The sequence below is a fragment of the Antechinus flavipes genome, chromosome 4 (genome assembly GCF_016432865.1).
Source record: "Antechinus flavipes isolate AdamAnt ecotype Samford, QLD, Australia chromosome 4, AdamAnt_v2, whole genome shotgun sequence".
Classification (NCBI taxonomy): domain Eukaryota; kingdom Metazoa; phylum Chordata; class Mammalia; order Dasyuromorphia; family Dasyuridae; genus Antechinus; species Antechinus flavipes.
Genome location: NC_067401.1, coordinates 203,578,726 through 203,594,128, shown reverse-complemented (window position 1 = coordinate 203,594,128; position 15,403 = coordinate 203,578,726).

The following is a 15,403-nucleotide window of genomic DNA, read 5'->3' as shown; positions in this document are numbered from 1 at the left end:
TCAGAGCTCTATCAATTATAATGCTGCTGGGGCAACCTTTTCTCCCAGTCACAACTCTCTAAGCCCCTCTATTCGACTCTAGTTTCTCAGTGCCCTCTCTTCAAGCCCTTCTTCACAGACTCATCCCAACCCCAGAACCTCTGGCCTTATCTTCCCACATCAGTCTTCAGGGACTATCAGTCCTTGGCAGGGAGAGAGAATCCCCTTCAACCTGCACCCCCACTTGTCTGGCCCTTTACCCCAAAGTATAGCCCAGCTCCGGTCGGAACTTAGTCCCTCTCCTTCCCCACCCCCTCCAGACTTGAGCTTTCTGTGCTTCTCTCTTTTTCTTTGCTCTCCCTTTTCTAAGGGGGCAGTGGAATTTATACAATATTTAAGCAGCCAAAGCCGAGTCCGGGAAGATATTATTAATGTAAAAGGGACGGGCTGAAAATGCACTTGAACCTGGTTACAATTAGAGGGTGATTTTTCTAAAGGTCAATGAATTCAGATAATATCCACAGGGGGGAGAGAAATTTAATACCTTTTTAGTGAATTAATTAATTATAATATTATATCGGCTTGGGGTTCTTTTCCAGAGTGATTAAGGGAGCGATCTGTCTTCTGAGAGGCCAGGGGGAGCTGGCGCCTGGGAGCCTGCCTGACACCAAGCCGAGGACAGAATAGGGCCCTTTTCATTCTTTTCAACCTGCTGCCCCCCCTACCCCTCCCTGGCCCATCCTCCTCCTTTGCAGTAGCTGAGGGAGCTAGAGGGACTGGCTTTAGCTGAGGGGAAGAAGAGGGGGAGGAATAAGAAATTGGAAAGAAAGGGGGGCATCAGCAAGGAGGACTGGCAGCTTTAGGAAGGACAAGGTACACTCCCCATCCATCTTGGTGACTCCCCAGAAGCATCAGAATTTGCCCTCACCTCTCAAACACCCCTCCTCCCCCTTCCTTCATTTTCATATTTAAAGCTGGGCTAGGGACAAGTGAATACTCTAGAGCTGGGAAGACACCCTTTCCCCAACACATTTCTCCCACTAGTCTGAAGCACCATTATTTGAAATTCATTCTTTTGGGGCTAAAACATTATTACTCTTTTCTGGCTCCGTAGGGCAGAGGAGAGAACCTGAAAGTCAGGAAAACTAGGTTTGAAATTGAATGATTGTGTGATCTTTAACAAATCATATCCCTCTTTCCGAATTCCAGTTGTTTCATCCTATAAAAATAGGGGGTTGGAAGACATGATTTTCCAGGTCTTTTTCAATTCTGAAATTCTGAAAATTTATATTCAATGGTCTGACATCTTTCTCTGTCTGACATCTGTTCTGTAATCTAGGTTCTTATATTCTATGTTCTAAGGGCTCGTTTAATCCTGACACCTTCTGTTCTGTTTCCTTACATTCCTTATAATTTAAGGTTCTTCATACACCTGATATACTACATCCCATGTTCTCATATTCCAGATTCTAAGATCCTTCCTAGTTTGGACATCTTCTGTTCTGTGTTCTTACATTCTCTATTTTCTAAGATTCCTCATACATCATATCTTCTATGTTCTTATATTCCACGTTCTAAAATCCCTTCTTCCTTGAACATTCTCCGTTCTATTCTCTTGCATTCCATGTTCTAAAGTTCCTTATATATCTGATATCTTATGTTTTGTGTCTTGTTCACATTCTATGTTCTAGTATTCTATGTGTTATATTCTCACATTTGTGTTCTTTTTTCCTCTTTTAATAGTATTTTATTTTTTCAAATACATGTTGAGATAGCTTGCAACATTCATTTTTGGAAAATTGTGTTCCAAATTTTTCTTCCTCCTTCCCTTACCTCTCCTCTCCCCAAGACATCAAGCAATCTGATATAGGTTAAATATCACATTTGTGTCCTTAAGATTCCTTCTAGTTCTGAAATTTTCTACCCTCTGTTCTGAAGCCCCTTTCCCCTTTGACATTTCCTGGTTCCCTTTTTTTAAAAAGTGAAAAATCAGTACACAGAATTGTATTATGAATGAAATTTTCAGATTTGTTTTTCTTCAGAAGACGCTGGTTGGGCACCCAACACTGGGTATTGGGATGAGGCAGTAAGGAGAGTCCTGGGTATTGAAGATAAACATTCCTACTTCACAATGTCCTCTGGGCCCAGCTCTACTCAAGCAGACAGACTTCCTCACAGTTGGTGTTTTCAGATTTAATTTCTGCTGCCAAAATTGACAAGAACTATGTAGACTCTCAGAATGGGACGGATCTCAGAGCAAAACTGGGGAAATTACCAATAACTTAGTGTTGCAGGGACCTTAGAGATCATTTGGTCCAACACATTATTTTGTAGGTGAGAAAACCGAGGCCTAAAAAGATTAAGTTACTTAAATAAGCTCACAGGTCCTGAGCTACAGAGCAGGGGTTTGAACCCAGGTCCTTGACAGATCCATCTCTACACTAGGCCACATTACTATTTAAATAATATTTAAACAAAATGATGCTTCATTTTTCAGTCCTGTCCAACTTTTCATACTCCATTTGGAATTTTCTTGGCAGAGATAACTGGAGGGGTTTGCTCGTTCCTTCTCTAGATCATTTTAAGATGAGGAAACTGAGGCAAACAGGGTTAAGTTACTTGATCAGGGTCACACAGCTAGTAAGTATTGAGACCAGATTTGAACTTAGGAAGATGAGTCTTCTTGACTCCAAACCTCCATGCTATCCACCAGACCACTTAACTGCCCACATACCTTCATACATAATTCCTTTCTCTCTCTCTCTCTCTCTCTCTCTCTCTCTCTCTCTCTCTCTCTCTCTCTCTCTCTCTCTCTCTCTCTCTCTCTCTCTCTCCTTTTCCCCCTCTCCCTCTCTTCTCTGTTACTCTCTCTTTTCTCTTCCTTCTCTCTTCTCTCCCCTTTCTCTCTTGCTTTCCCCCTTTCTCTCTTTCTTCTCAGTGTATCTATCTCTCTTGTTAGTTAGATATCATACATTTACATGTCTCTTTAAAATTTGTAAATGCTTTACATATATTATTTCTTTTAATCCCTACATCAACCTTCTGAAGTAGGTTCTATTATTATACCCATTTTACAAATGAGGAAACCGAGGCTGAAACAGATTAAGTGAATTACCTGAGATAATACACCTGATAAATGTCTGAGGCAGGATTTAAACTCAGGTCTTCCTGATTCATAGAGAAAGCCATACTTTTTGCTATGTGATGAGTCAAGTTACAAAAAGACAATCCAGTTTTGGAATCAAAGGCTCTGCTTTTGATTCTAGAGCTACTTATTTTCTGTGACCCTGAACAGTTTACTTCACTGGGGATTAGATTAGGGTGTAGTAGGAATTAGGAAAATGTTCAGATCCAGCCTTAGATACTTACTAGTTGTGTGATGATGGGCAAGTCACTTAATCTCACCTGCCCAAGTTTCTTTCTTTATAAAATAGAGCTGAGGAACACCTAGAAATCTCCATAACTCTGGTTCAGGGATCCTATCTAGATAATGAGAAAGCAAACAGGACATCATAATGAGGAGCTAAAGAAAGCTGGTGTCCGCACAGTGGTGATTTAGGGCTGACCTGGTTTTCCTGGAGACTTGTGGATAAGGCTTGGCATCTAGGATCACATTGACCTTAATGTATGAGAGCTGGAATATCAATGCATTGTCAGCATCATGTTTGGTTCTGAGTGGTGATCAAATGTGGAGTCAACACTTTGTCCTCAGAGTTGGATTCTGTATGGCAAGACACACACACACACACACACACACACACACACACACACAGAGTTAAGTTCCTACTCTCTGAGGAAGGCACGAAAGCTGATTCTTAGTTTGATTTTGGGTTATATGATTTTCTTTTTCTTCCTTTCCTTTGTCACCTCCCAGGTTGTGGGCTGTTAGAGGGACCAATGACTTTTACTTAGGTTGACTTGGGAAAACTTCCTGTAAGAGGGGCTCACTTGGAAGAAGCTTTGAACAGGGAAGGGGAAGAGGGATGTTTTATCTCTTCTGGGTGGGATCATAGGCTTTAGGGTTAGAAATCATACAATCCAGCTCTCATTTTGTAGGTGAGAAAATAGGACTGGAAAGGTGATTACCTCAAGGTTACAAAGGTAGAAAGTAGGAGAGCTGCAGCTCCAAAGCAGTCCCGGATCCCAAATCCAGGACTGATTCCATTACACCAGGCTTCTTGAGATTTCCCTCTTCCTATCTTCTCCTTCGTTATCATCTAACCTCATCTCCTGGGTCTCCAAATGCCTTCTTTCATTACCTTCCCATTTCTTATTCACTCTCATTCTTTGGTTATTTTCTTTGAATTTTTCCCTCTCTTCCTTCCCTTCCTTCCTGATTCTTTCTCCTTTTCTTCCAGTTTCTTTCTCCTCATCTCCCAATTCCTCTCTTCTTCTCTCCCCATCTTCTCCTTCTCTCATCCTTGTCCTTCTTCTTCTTCTTCCCCTTCCCCTTTCCCCATTCCTCTTGCTTTTCCCCCTTCTTCTTCTCTTCCCCCGCTCCATCCTCTTTTTCATTCCCTCCTTTGGCCCTATTTCCCCTTTTTTCTTGCCCTTACTCCCCTTCTCTTCTGCTCTCCCTGCTCCTCCTGCTCCTCTCCTCTCTCCTCTGCTCCCTCCCTCATGCCCTCCTCCTTTTCCCTCTGTCTCCTCTCCTCTTTTCCCTCCTTCTTTTCTCCGTTCCTCCTCTTCTCTCACCGACTTTTCCTCTCCCTTCTTCCCCTCCTCTTTCACCTCCTCTCCCTTCCTCCTCCTCCTCTTCTCCCATCTTCCTTCTCTCTCCTCCTCTCCCTTCTCCTTCTTCTTTTCTCCTTCTCTCCCTCTTCTCCTGACTCTTCCTCTCCCCTCTGCTTTTCTCCCTTTCCTCCTCACCTTCTCCCGGTCCCTCTCTCCTGCTTACTTCTCCCTCCTCTCTTTCCTCCTCCCTACCTCCCTCTCCTCTGCCCTGTTCCTCTCCTCCCTCCCGCTCCTCCCTCTCCGTGTGTTCCTTGGCTGGAGAGTGCCTTCCCATTGTACTATCTTTGGGCCTTAAATTAAAATTGATGACATCTTGAAATGAGCAGTGAGGGTAATTTTGCTCCTGAGCCTGGATGCTAATGAGGCCCCTTAATGGCGTGAATGAGGAGCTGACGGGTCGTGTGTCACGGTGGCGGCTGCGCTGAGTGTAATGGCCGCGGTAAGTGGCGGTAATTACACCCTGTCTCACTGTATTTTGGCAGGCTTGGTGGGAGAGCGGGGGCTCAATCACAGCCGGGAAGGAGGGGACCCCCCCCCAACACCGCCCCTGGCTTCATTGACAGAGTCACCTCCCCCATCCCTGCCCGTCCAGACCCAGCTGGGGCCGGGGCGTGGACCCTCCACCCCCACCTTGCACCTCGCAGGATCCCAGACCTGTACTTCATGCACACTCCTTGCAATGCACTCGTGCTCTCTGTGCACACCATGGAGGGAACACAGCACACATAGAGGGACACACGGTGCATGTGCAGACACGCGTGTACTCTGAACACACATGCACACATGTATGACTAGAATCCAGGCAAACTTCTGTGCAACGATCCAGCATGTGATGGGTGCTTATGTACATGAAAGTTGCCACATATCTATGCACATGTATATATGCATATTTATATATGTATATAAATAATGTGTATTATATATATGTATATAAACAATATGTACACATGCACACATAAAGAACTATACACTATATAAAATATACCTGTACTACATATGTTTACACCCTATGAAAATACATCTCTACACAAACATAGACATATGGATGTGCTACATTTTACATAAACGCACCAATGATGTATCTTGGGACATTGGAAGGAATCCTAGGGCTGGAGTCAGAGGACTTTGTTTCCAATCTTTACTCTCCCTCCTTTTTTAGATGTGTGACCGTGGGGAAATCAATCATTCAACCTCTGGGAGACTTGATTTTCTCTTTATACAATGAGAAGGCTATACTGGATAGCCCTGGGCATAGAGCATGGCAGTCAGAATTAGGAAAACCTGAGTCAAAATCCTGTTTAATTAGGAAGTCATTTAATTGATCTCTGTCTCAGTTTCCTCATCTATAATGAGAATAATAATAATGGCATCTACATCCTGGGAAATGCAATGCTATCTGTAGGATTCTTGGCAGGCCTTAAAGTACTTTATAAATGTGAGCTAATATTATAATACGATGTTATAAGATATACACATAAAAGGATGTGTGTACATACATACATTTGCATCCATGCAATATACCTGTATGTGAATACATGCATATAGATGTGGACATATATGTGCACATATAAACCTGCGCCTGGATGTCTGCGTGTGTATATATGCACAAAACACATATACATATGCCTATAAATTTCCTACTCTGCAAAATGAAAGGGTTATTGCAGAAGATCTTTTAAGGTCATTTTAGCTCAAATAGTCTCTGAGTTTATGGGTGTTGCATGATTATACACACACACAATTTTTCTATGATTAAATGCATATATTGAATAAACATACATTTATACATATATACATACACACACACACACATATATATATATATACACATAATATATATACCCAAATGTATTGAACACAGAGATCCACATTGTACCCACATAGAACCATGGTGCACACAGAGGCATTGCACATATGTGCAAATACTCACAAGTAAACACATGGATATATACCACATTCTACCCAAGCACCCTCATGTTGCATGCAGATTCATAGTGGTTAGAGTATTAGACTTGGGGTCCTGTAGATCTCTTGTAGAATTCCTTGTCCAGTCCTGCAATCAGAGCTTAGAGCTGAAAAGGACCTAGAGACCATTTAGTCCAACGCAGGATCACCAAAGTTTGTTAGAGGTGACATTGAGACCTAGGTCTTCTGCCTCCAGAGTCAGTTTTGCACTTTGCAAACCTTAAACTGCTATAATAAATATAATTATTATAACTGTATCTAGTGGCATATAATGCACGCAGATGTACATACTGCATATATACAAGTATGTCCACCCTCACAGACATGTACATATATTATTGTGTACATACATACTCACCCCCTTGTTCAGCTTGCACATTTATTTGCACTTCAGTCTCACGTGGCTCACAGGAAGGCATTGTGCAAAGAACAAAGGACTAGTGTTGGCAAGGCAGGTATGGGTGACAGTGCTCTGTGAGGGGATGTGCTCCTTCCTGCTTTGGGCCAGACAGAAAAGGAGCTTCTGGAACCTCAGAGGTCTGTTCAGTGTCAGGCAAGGCTTAGGGAGTAGAAGGGGGAGAACTGAGAACAACACGCAGTCAATCAAGACTGGAATCCACGGGTACCAGAGAATCATGGTCTGGGAGGTTCATCTAGTCCTGTCAGTAAGAATGAGAGATCTTCTGACTCTCCGGTCAGGGCACTCCCCATTGCACCACACAGCCCAAGGCTTATATTTCCCTCCTAATTCTTGCTACTTTCCCTTGTTCCCCATTCTTCCACCAGAAGGTAAGAATCTCTCAGAACTAGACTTGCCAGTCTCTGAGTTTCACCAGTATCCTAGAATTCCCTAGGGTGGTTCTAATTCCCAAGAATACTTTTTTCCCCTGGGGTTTTAAGTTACTCAAGTATGTACGGCCAGACTAGGGAAAGAAGGAGCCATAGATTCTTAGATAACTGGAGCTTGAGGTTTTGGGTTCAAATCTGCCTTACTTGTATTATTTTAGGAGAATCGATCTATTGGAGCCTCAACATTCTCATTTATAAACTGGACTAGTTGTTCTTGGAAGTACCTCCCAGTTCTATTCGTCTATTCCAAAGCTTCTTAAACTGTGGGTTTTGACTCCATATGGGGCCGCATACCTGAATGTAGAGATCATGAAATTATGATTTATTATCGGTAAATGAATTTGTATATCTATTTCATATACTTATATACCCAGGGTTTTGTAAAAATTTCTTGGGTGAAAAGGGATCACAAGTAGAAAAAGTTTAAGAAGTCTTTTTCTATTCTTATAATTTTATAATTTGGCTGGCTAGCCTTCCTGGAAAGCTGAGTGTTCCAGCAAAGTAGGATTCTATCAACCAACAAGCATTTATTAAGCACCTTCTTTGTGTTACCTACTATGTTAAATGCTGGGGCCCTAATTAAAAAAATAGAGTAAGATCGATTTTCCAGGATCTTACATTAGAAAAGGGGAAGGCAACAACAACAACAACAATATATACTTTCCTGGGGCAGAATATTTCTCAGGCCTCTAGGTCCCCCAACACCCCATTAGATTTCCTCCAACTGTTTCTGAGAGTCTAAAAATTCACCTCTAAATATCCCTAAGAAAGAAATCAGTTTCTTCCTTCTAGGTCAAAAATTATCCACTGAGGACCCCAAGGATAAGATTCAGGTTTAGGTAGAAAAAGTTGGGGTAAAAGGATACATCATGTTTTAGAAGGATAGAGACAGAGTTTGGAATAGTTTTCTTTTCTGAAGTTTGTGTTGCTTTTTCCCTGTTAAAGTTCTCCTCTGATCTTTCATCCTGAGCCAAAGATGATCCAGAATTCTAAAATACTGTGTTCAACAACTCGAATCAATCAACCAGTCATCACAAGCATTTATTAAGCACTCACTTTTTGCCAATCACTAAGCTAAGTGCTGGGGATACAAAAAAGAGCAAGAACAGTCCCTCCCCTTCGGGAGCTTACATTGCAATGGTGGAGATAATATACACAAAAACTCTGTACATATGAGATATGCACAGGATAAATATATCCTGTAGAGAGGCAATCTGAGAAGGAAGATGTTAGTAGTGATGGGAACTATGAAAGGCCTCTTACAGATGATAGGGTTTAAGCTGAGTCCTGAAGGAAACCAGAGACAGTCAGGTAAAGAACATGGAGTCCAGAAAGGGAGTTTAATGTGTGAAGAACAGAAAAAAGGCCAATGTGATCTAATCATAAAGCATATAAAAGCAAATAAAGTATCAGAAGACTAACAGATAGGAAGAGCCAGGTTGGGAATGTCTAGTAAATCTGACCAAGCTAGAAAGATTTCAAGTGATGGGTTGCAGGTATCTTCTCTGACAGTCAGCTTAGTAATAATCAAGAGGCTTCTCCCAAAAAAGTTGGCCATTGAGAGAATCATTTTTTTTTCATGATAACCCATGAAGACCACTTTCAATGAAGGGAAAAAATTATCCAAAAATATCTCAGTAGACTGACTCTGGAGGTTGAAATTTAATAGGCAAATGTAAAATCCTACATATATGCGGAAAAAAATCACTTTGACAAATACAAAATGGAGGAAATAAACTAGATAGCAGTTTGTCTAAAGGGCATCTGGGAATCTTAGTAGATTAAAAGCTTAATAAGACTTAATGATAGGCCACTAAAAAAGCAAATGCAATTATCAGCTACAGTAAGTGAGGTACAATGTCTGGAATGAAAAAGGTGGTGATCCCAATGTTCTCTGCCTTAGTCAGCCTATATCTGGAATATTGGGTATTCATTCCTGGGGCCACATTTTCAAAGGACCTTGACAGTCTGGAGCACATCCAGAGGAGGGGCAAAAGTATAGTAAAAGGACCTCAAGACAGGATTAGCTGAAGGAACTGAGGATGTTCAGTCTGGAGAAAAGAACATTTAGTCTTAGAAGTATAGTGACTCATCAAAGTATTTGAAGGGCTGTCATGTAGAAAAGGATTAAATTTATTATTTTTGGTCTCAGAGGCCCAAACTAAGAATAGTTGGTAGAAACTGTCCTGGCAGTTAAACTTAGTTCCAAGAAAAACTTACCTAATAATTTTCTTGTTGTTTACTTGTTTCTCTTGTGACTCCACTTGGGGTTTTCTTGGCAAACATACTGGAGTGGTTTACTATTTCCTTATTCAGTTTATTTTATAGATAAAGAAATTGTGGCAAATAGGATTAAGTGACTCGGTCAGGGTCACACAGCTAGCAAGGGTCCGAGGCTGGTTTTGAACTTAGCTCTTTCCAATAGAGCCATCTTAGCTGCTCAACATAAAAATTAGAACTAACCAAAAATGAAATGGGTTTTGAGGGAAGGAAATGGATTGTCATTTGAGGTTTTGAAGTGAAGATTTATTAGGGATGTCAGAGAGGAGATCTTTGTACAGGAACAGTTTGGATCTCTGAGGTCCCATACAACTCCAACTCTGTGAAGTCAAAGATTTTTCAGTCAATTGATCAGCAAACATTTACAAAATGTTTACTATGTGTGTCAGTCACTGTGCTAGGCTGAGAATATAGGACAGAAATGAAATAGTCCTTGTCCTCGAGGATATCAGGGAAAAAACATGTACTTCTAAAAGTATATACAAGATGTATAGTGGGTATAATGCCAGATCTGAGTTCAAATCCAATCTCAGACATGTATTGCTATGTTTCTTGGGGTAAGTCACTTAACCCTGCTTGCCTCAGTTTCCTTTTCTGTAAAAAGATCTATAGATGGAAATGGTAAATCACTATAGTATCTTTGCTAATACCTAAATTGTATTTTTGTGTGTGTGCGTGGTGGTGGTGAGAGAAATATTTAACTCCCCCCCCCCCCTGCAAGTTAGGCTGTTTTCCCTTAAAAGGTATTGAAATCTTTGACACTTTGATTGGCTCAGTCTATTGAGTTATTTTCTCATCACCTGAGTACAATCACAAGGAGCTCCTAGCACATTCTTTGAGGCTTAGCTGGTAGAAAAATAATAGGAGACTCAGGTAAATCATCTTAAGGTATCAATGCTTAATCTTCTGTATTGCTAAGTAAATCTCTTTTGGTTAACTTTTGACTAATTTATGAATGTCTCATTTTATTCCAATATTGAACTCAAATTGCCAAGGGATTAGCACTGAAAGGCCAGCCCAGAATAGGGAAGGGAGTAGGGGAAGAGGAAAGCTTAGATATTTATATCGTGTGCTTTTGTTGTTGTGTTTACACCAAAGTAGTTTTGAAGCCCATCAATTTTTTAGGGCTACTGAGTCACACTTTTGGGCTGAGAAGCCATGAAACATCTCTGCCACCATTAAATTCAGCAATTACTTTTTTAAAATAGCATTTTATTTTTCCAAATACATATAAAAATACTTTTGAGCATTCATTTTTTATTATAATTTTTTATTGAGAGAATATATGCCTGGGTAATTTTTTACAATATTATCCCTTGCACTCACTTCTGTTCCAATTCTTCCCTTCTCCACCTCCACCACCCTCCCCTAGATGGCAGGAAGTCTTATACATGTTAAATATGTTATAGTATATCCTAGATACAATATATGTGTGCAGAATCGTACAGTTCTTTTGTTGTACAAGAAGAATTGGATTCAAAAGGTAAAAATAACCTGGGAAGAAAAACAAAAATGCAAATAGTCCACATTCATTTCCCTTCTCTGCATGTAGCTGATTCTGTCCATCACTGATCAATTGGAACTGAATTAGATCTTCTCTTTGTCGAAAAGGATGGATCAGAATACATCCTCACACAGTATTGTTGTTAAAGTATATAATGATCTCCTGGTTCTGCTCCATTTCACTCAGCATCAGTTCATGTAAGTCTCTCCAAGCCTCTTTTATTCATCCTGCTGGTCATTTCTTACAGAACAATAATATTCCATAACATTCATATACCACAGTTTACCCAGCCATTCTCCAGTTGATGGGCATCCATTCAGTTTCCAGTTTCTCGCCACTACAAACAGGGCTGCCACAAACATTCTTGCACATACAGGTTCCTTTCCCTTCTTTAGTATTTCTTTGGGATACAAGCCCAGTAGAAACACTGTTGGGTCAGAGGATATGCACAGTTTGATAACTTTTTAAGCACAGTTCCAAATCGTCTCCAGAATGGTTGAATCAATTCACAACTCCACCAACAATGTATCAGTGTCTCAGTTTTCCCACATCCCCTCCAACATTCATTATTATTTTTTCCTGTCATTTTAGCCAATCTGACAGGTATGTAGTGACATCTTAGAGTTGCTTTAATTTGCATTTCTCTAATCAATGGTGATTTAGAGCACCTTTTCATATGACTAGAAATAGTTTCAATTTCTTCGTCTGAAAATTGTCTGTTGATATCCTTTGATCATTTATCAACTGGAGAATGGCTTGATTTCTTATAAATTTGAGTCAATTTTCTATATATAGTTTTAGATCTAGTACAGTTAAGCCACCTTCACTGAGCATTCATTTTTGTAAAACTTTGTGGTCCAAATTTTTTCTCTCCTTCCCTTCCTTCCTTCCTACCCAAGGCAGCAAGCAAACCTATATGCTGTTCTTTTAAACAAATCTCCATATTCATCAGGTTGTGCAAGAAAAATCAAATGAAAGGGAAAAAAACACAAGAAAGAAAGAAAAACAAGCAAACAAACTATAACAACAACAACAAAGGGTGAAAAATACTATACATTGAATTGTATTCAAGCTCCATAGTTCTTTCTCTGGAAGCGGATGGCACTTTTTATCCCAAGTCCTTTGGAATTGCCTTGAATTACAATGTACAATGTTCTCTTGGTTCTGCTCACTTCACTCAGTATCAGTACATGTAAATCTTTCCATTTTTTTCTGAAATCACACTTATCATTTCTTACAGAACAATAATATTCCATTACATTCATATACCACAACTTATTTAGTTGTTCCCCAATTGATGGGCATCTACTCATTTTCCAATTCTTTGACAATACAAAAAAGGCTGCTACATTTTTGTGTATGTGGGTTCTTTTCCCTCTTTTATGATCTCCTTGGGATATAGACCCAATAGAGAGACTGCAGCATCAAAGGGTACACACAGTTTTTATAGCCCTTTAAGCATAGTTCCAAATTGCTCTCCAAAATGGTTGGATCATTTTACAATTACACCAACAATGTCAGCAAACAGTTTTTAAGCACTTACTAAATGCAAAGAAAGGAAGGGAACAAACATTTGTGCCAGGCACTGTCCTAACTACCTTACAAATATTATCTCATTTGTTCTTCACAACAACCCTAAAAGATAGGAAAACAGGGAAGCTCATAAGTGGAGATAATGCTGAAGCAATAGGGCATTCTAAGGGAAAGACAGGAGGTGGAGTGTGCCAGGCCAACACTATCAATTTAATCACATCTCCCATCAGACCCCAATAAATGTAAGTAATAGTAATACTTCCAGTCCAGCCATCACACTGGGAAGCAGCTCCTTGGAATGCAGCTTGATCATGCTCTTGCAGGAACTGCAGTCACAGCTACTGAAGACCCAGGAAAGACAGCTCTGTTACTAAAATCCTCAGCATTGTCAATTGGTTCAAGATCAGTAACAGAAATTATTTCTTCAGGGTAAAAGGAGGCATTTATTTTCAACAATGAGGTAATCCAAGACAATTCCAATAGACTTGTGGTTGGAAAGTGCTATCTGCATTTGGAGAGAGAACTATGGAGACTGTATGTAGTTCAAAACATAGCATTTTCATCTTTTTTTCTCCTTGTTGTTGTTTGTTTGCTTGTTTTTTTCTTTTGATCTGATTTTTCTTGTGCAGCATGATGAATATGGAAATACTTTTAGAAGACTTGCACATGTTTAACCTATATTGGATTGCTTGCTGTCTTGGGAATGGGGAGAGGGAAGTAGAGAGGGGGGAAATTTTGGAACACAAGATTTTCCAAAGATCAATGTTGAAAACTATCTTTGCATCTATTTGGAAAAACAAAATATTACTTAAAAAAACAACACAAGGAGGCATTAACATCTGCTTTGTATCCAAAGGACTATGAGCGTTTTCCAAATAACTTGCAGTTAAAACCTTCCATATGTGTTGTCTCTTCTGTTAGAGTGTATGCTCCTTGAGGGCAGACAGTGTCTCACTTCTCTATTTGTGTCCCTAATACTTAGCACATCAGTTTCCTCAGCTGAAAAATGAATTGGAGAAAGAAATTGCAAATCACTCCAGTTTCTTGGCCAAAAAATTCTAAAATAGGGTCACAAAGAGTTGGGCTTGACTGTAACAACCCAGAAACAACAATAAAATCCTTATTTATTTATTATATTTTTGTTCCTTAAGGTATATAAAAGAAATCTAATTGACTACAATTCATGAAGGGGTGAAATGTATAATAAGGTTGGAAAAGTTAAGTTGGAACGAGTAAAACAACTTAAATGTTGAGCAAAGGAGGTTGTATCTGACCTTAAAAATAATAGAGACCAAGTAGAGCAGGGATGTGACATGGTCAGACCTGTACTTTGGGAATATTAGTTTGATAATTGGGTGGAGGATAGAGTGGAGAGGGGAGAAATTTGAGGAAGAAAGACCAATTGGATGGCTATTGCAATAGTCCCAGTGATGATAGCCTTAATTAAGGAGATGGTTGTAAGTGGTCAGACTTAAGTGATATTGTGCAGGTAGAATTGACAAGATTTGGCAACTGATTAAATATACTGGCTGAAGGAGGAAAAAAAGTGGAGGAAGATGGTGAAATTACAAACCTGGGTAAGGGGAAGGATACTGATGCTCTTAATAAAAAGAGAGAAATTAGGAAAAGAGTGGATTTTAGGGAAAAGACAAATTCATTTTTGATCATGTTGCATTTGAGGCATCTCTGGGATGCACAGATATCCAATAATAGATAGTTGGTTAAGTACAACTAGAACTCAAAAGAGAGACTTGTTGGGTGCATGGATCTAAGAATTTTCTGCACTGAAATGATGATTAAACCTATGGGAGCTGGCGAGGTCACCAAGTGAGAGTGTAAGTAAAACAGAAGAGGACATAGAATAGAATCTTGTAAAACACCCAGAATGGGCATGAAGTGGAGGATGAAATAGAAGAGACTGAGAAGGAGCAGGCAGATAGGTAGGTATATTTATTGGTAGCAGAGAAGAAACTAATAGATAGGCAGTTGTTAAAGATTAGAAAAAAAAGAAGGTGATATTGGGGGCAATCTGCTGGAGAACACAGAAGTTGGAATCAAAAGTAATTGTAGAAGGATTAGTCTTCACAAAGGAGAAAGGTCACTTCTTCATCAGAGAAAGGAGAAAGGAAAAAGGAGGGTGGGATGATGTCAAGAGGGATTAAGATGTAGAGAAGAGGGAAGTCAGGGCAAATGGCTTTTTTTTTTTCTTTAGCAAAGTATGAGTATAGTAAAAGAATTACCTTGAGGCTGTGAGGGTCCAGTTGAGCTTGTAATGGATTCATATTTGTGACTTCCTTCAGCTCCATCAGTCACACATGAATAGGAATTAAAGAAGTAGCTAGGAGGACTATTTCACAATTAGGGTTTGACAAGATATGAGTGACAAGAAAGCCAGGGGGCAAGACTACTTAATGGAGAAAAGGCATTTTTCTCATTGAAATACTATATTATCATATTAAAAAATTTTTTTAATAAGATACAGGATTTAGGTAAGGAAAGAAATAGTGGTGCAGTGGATGGAGTACCAGGCTTGAGTTCAAATTCAGTCTCAAACACTTA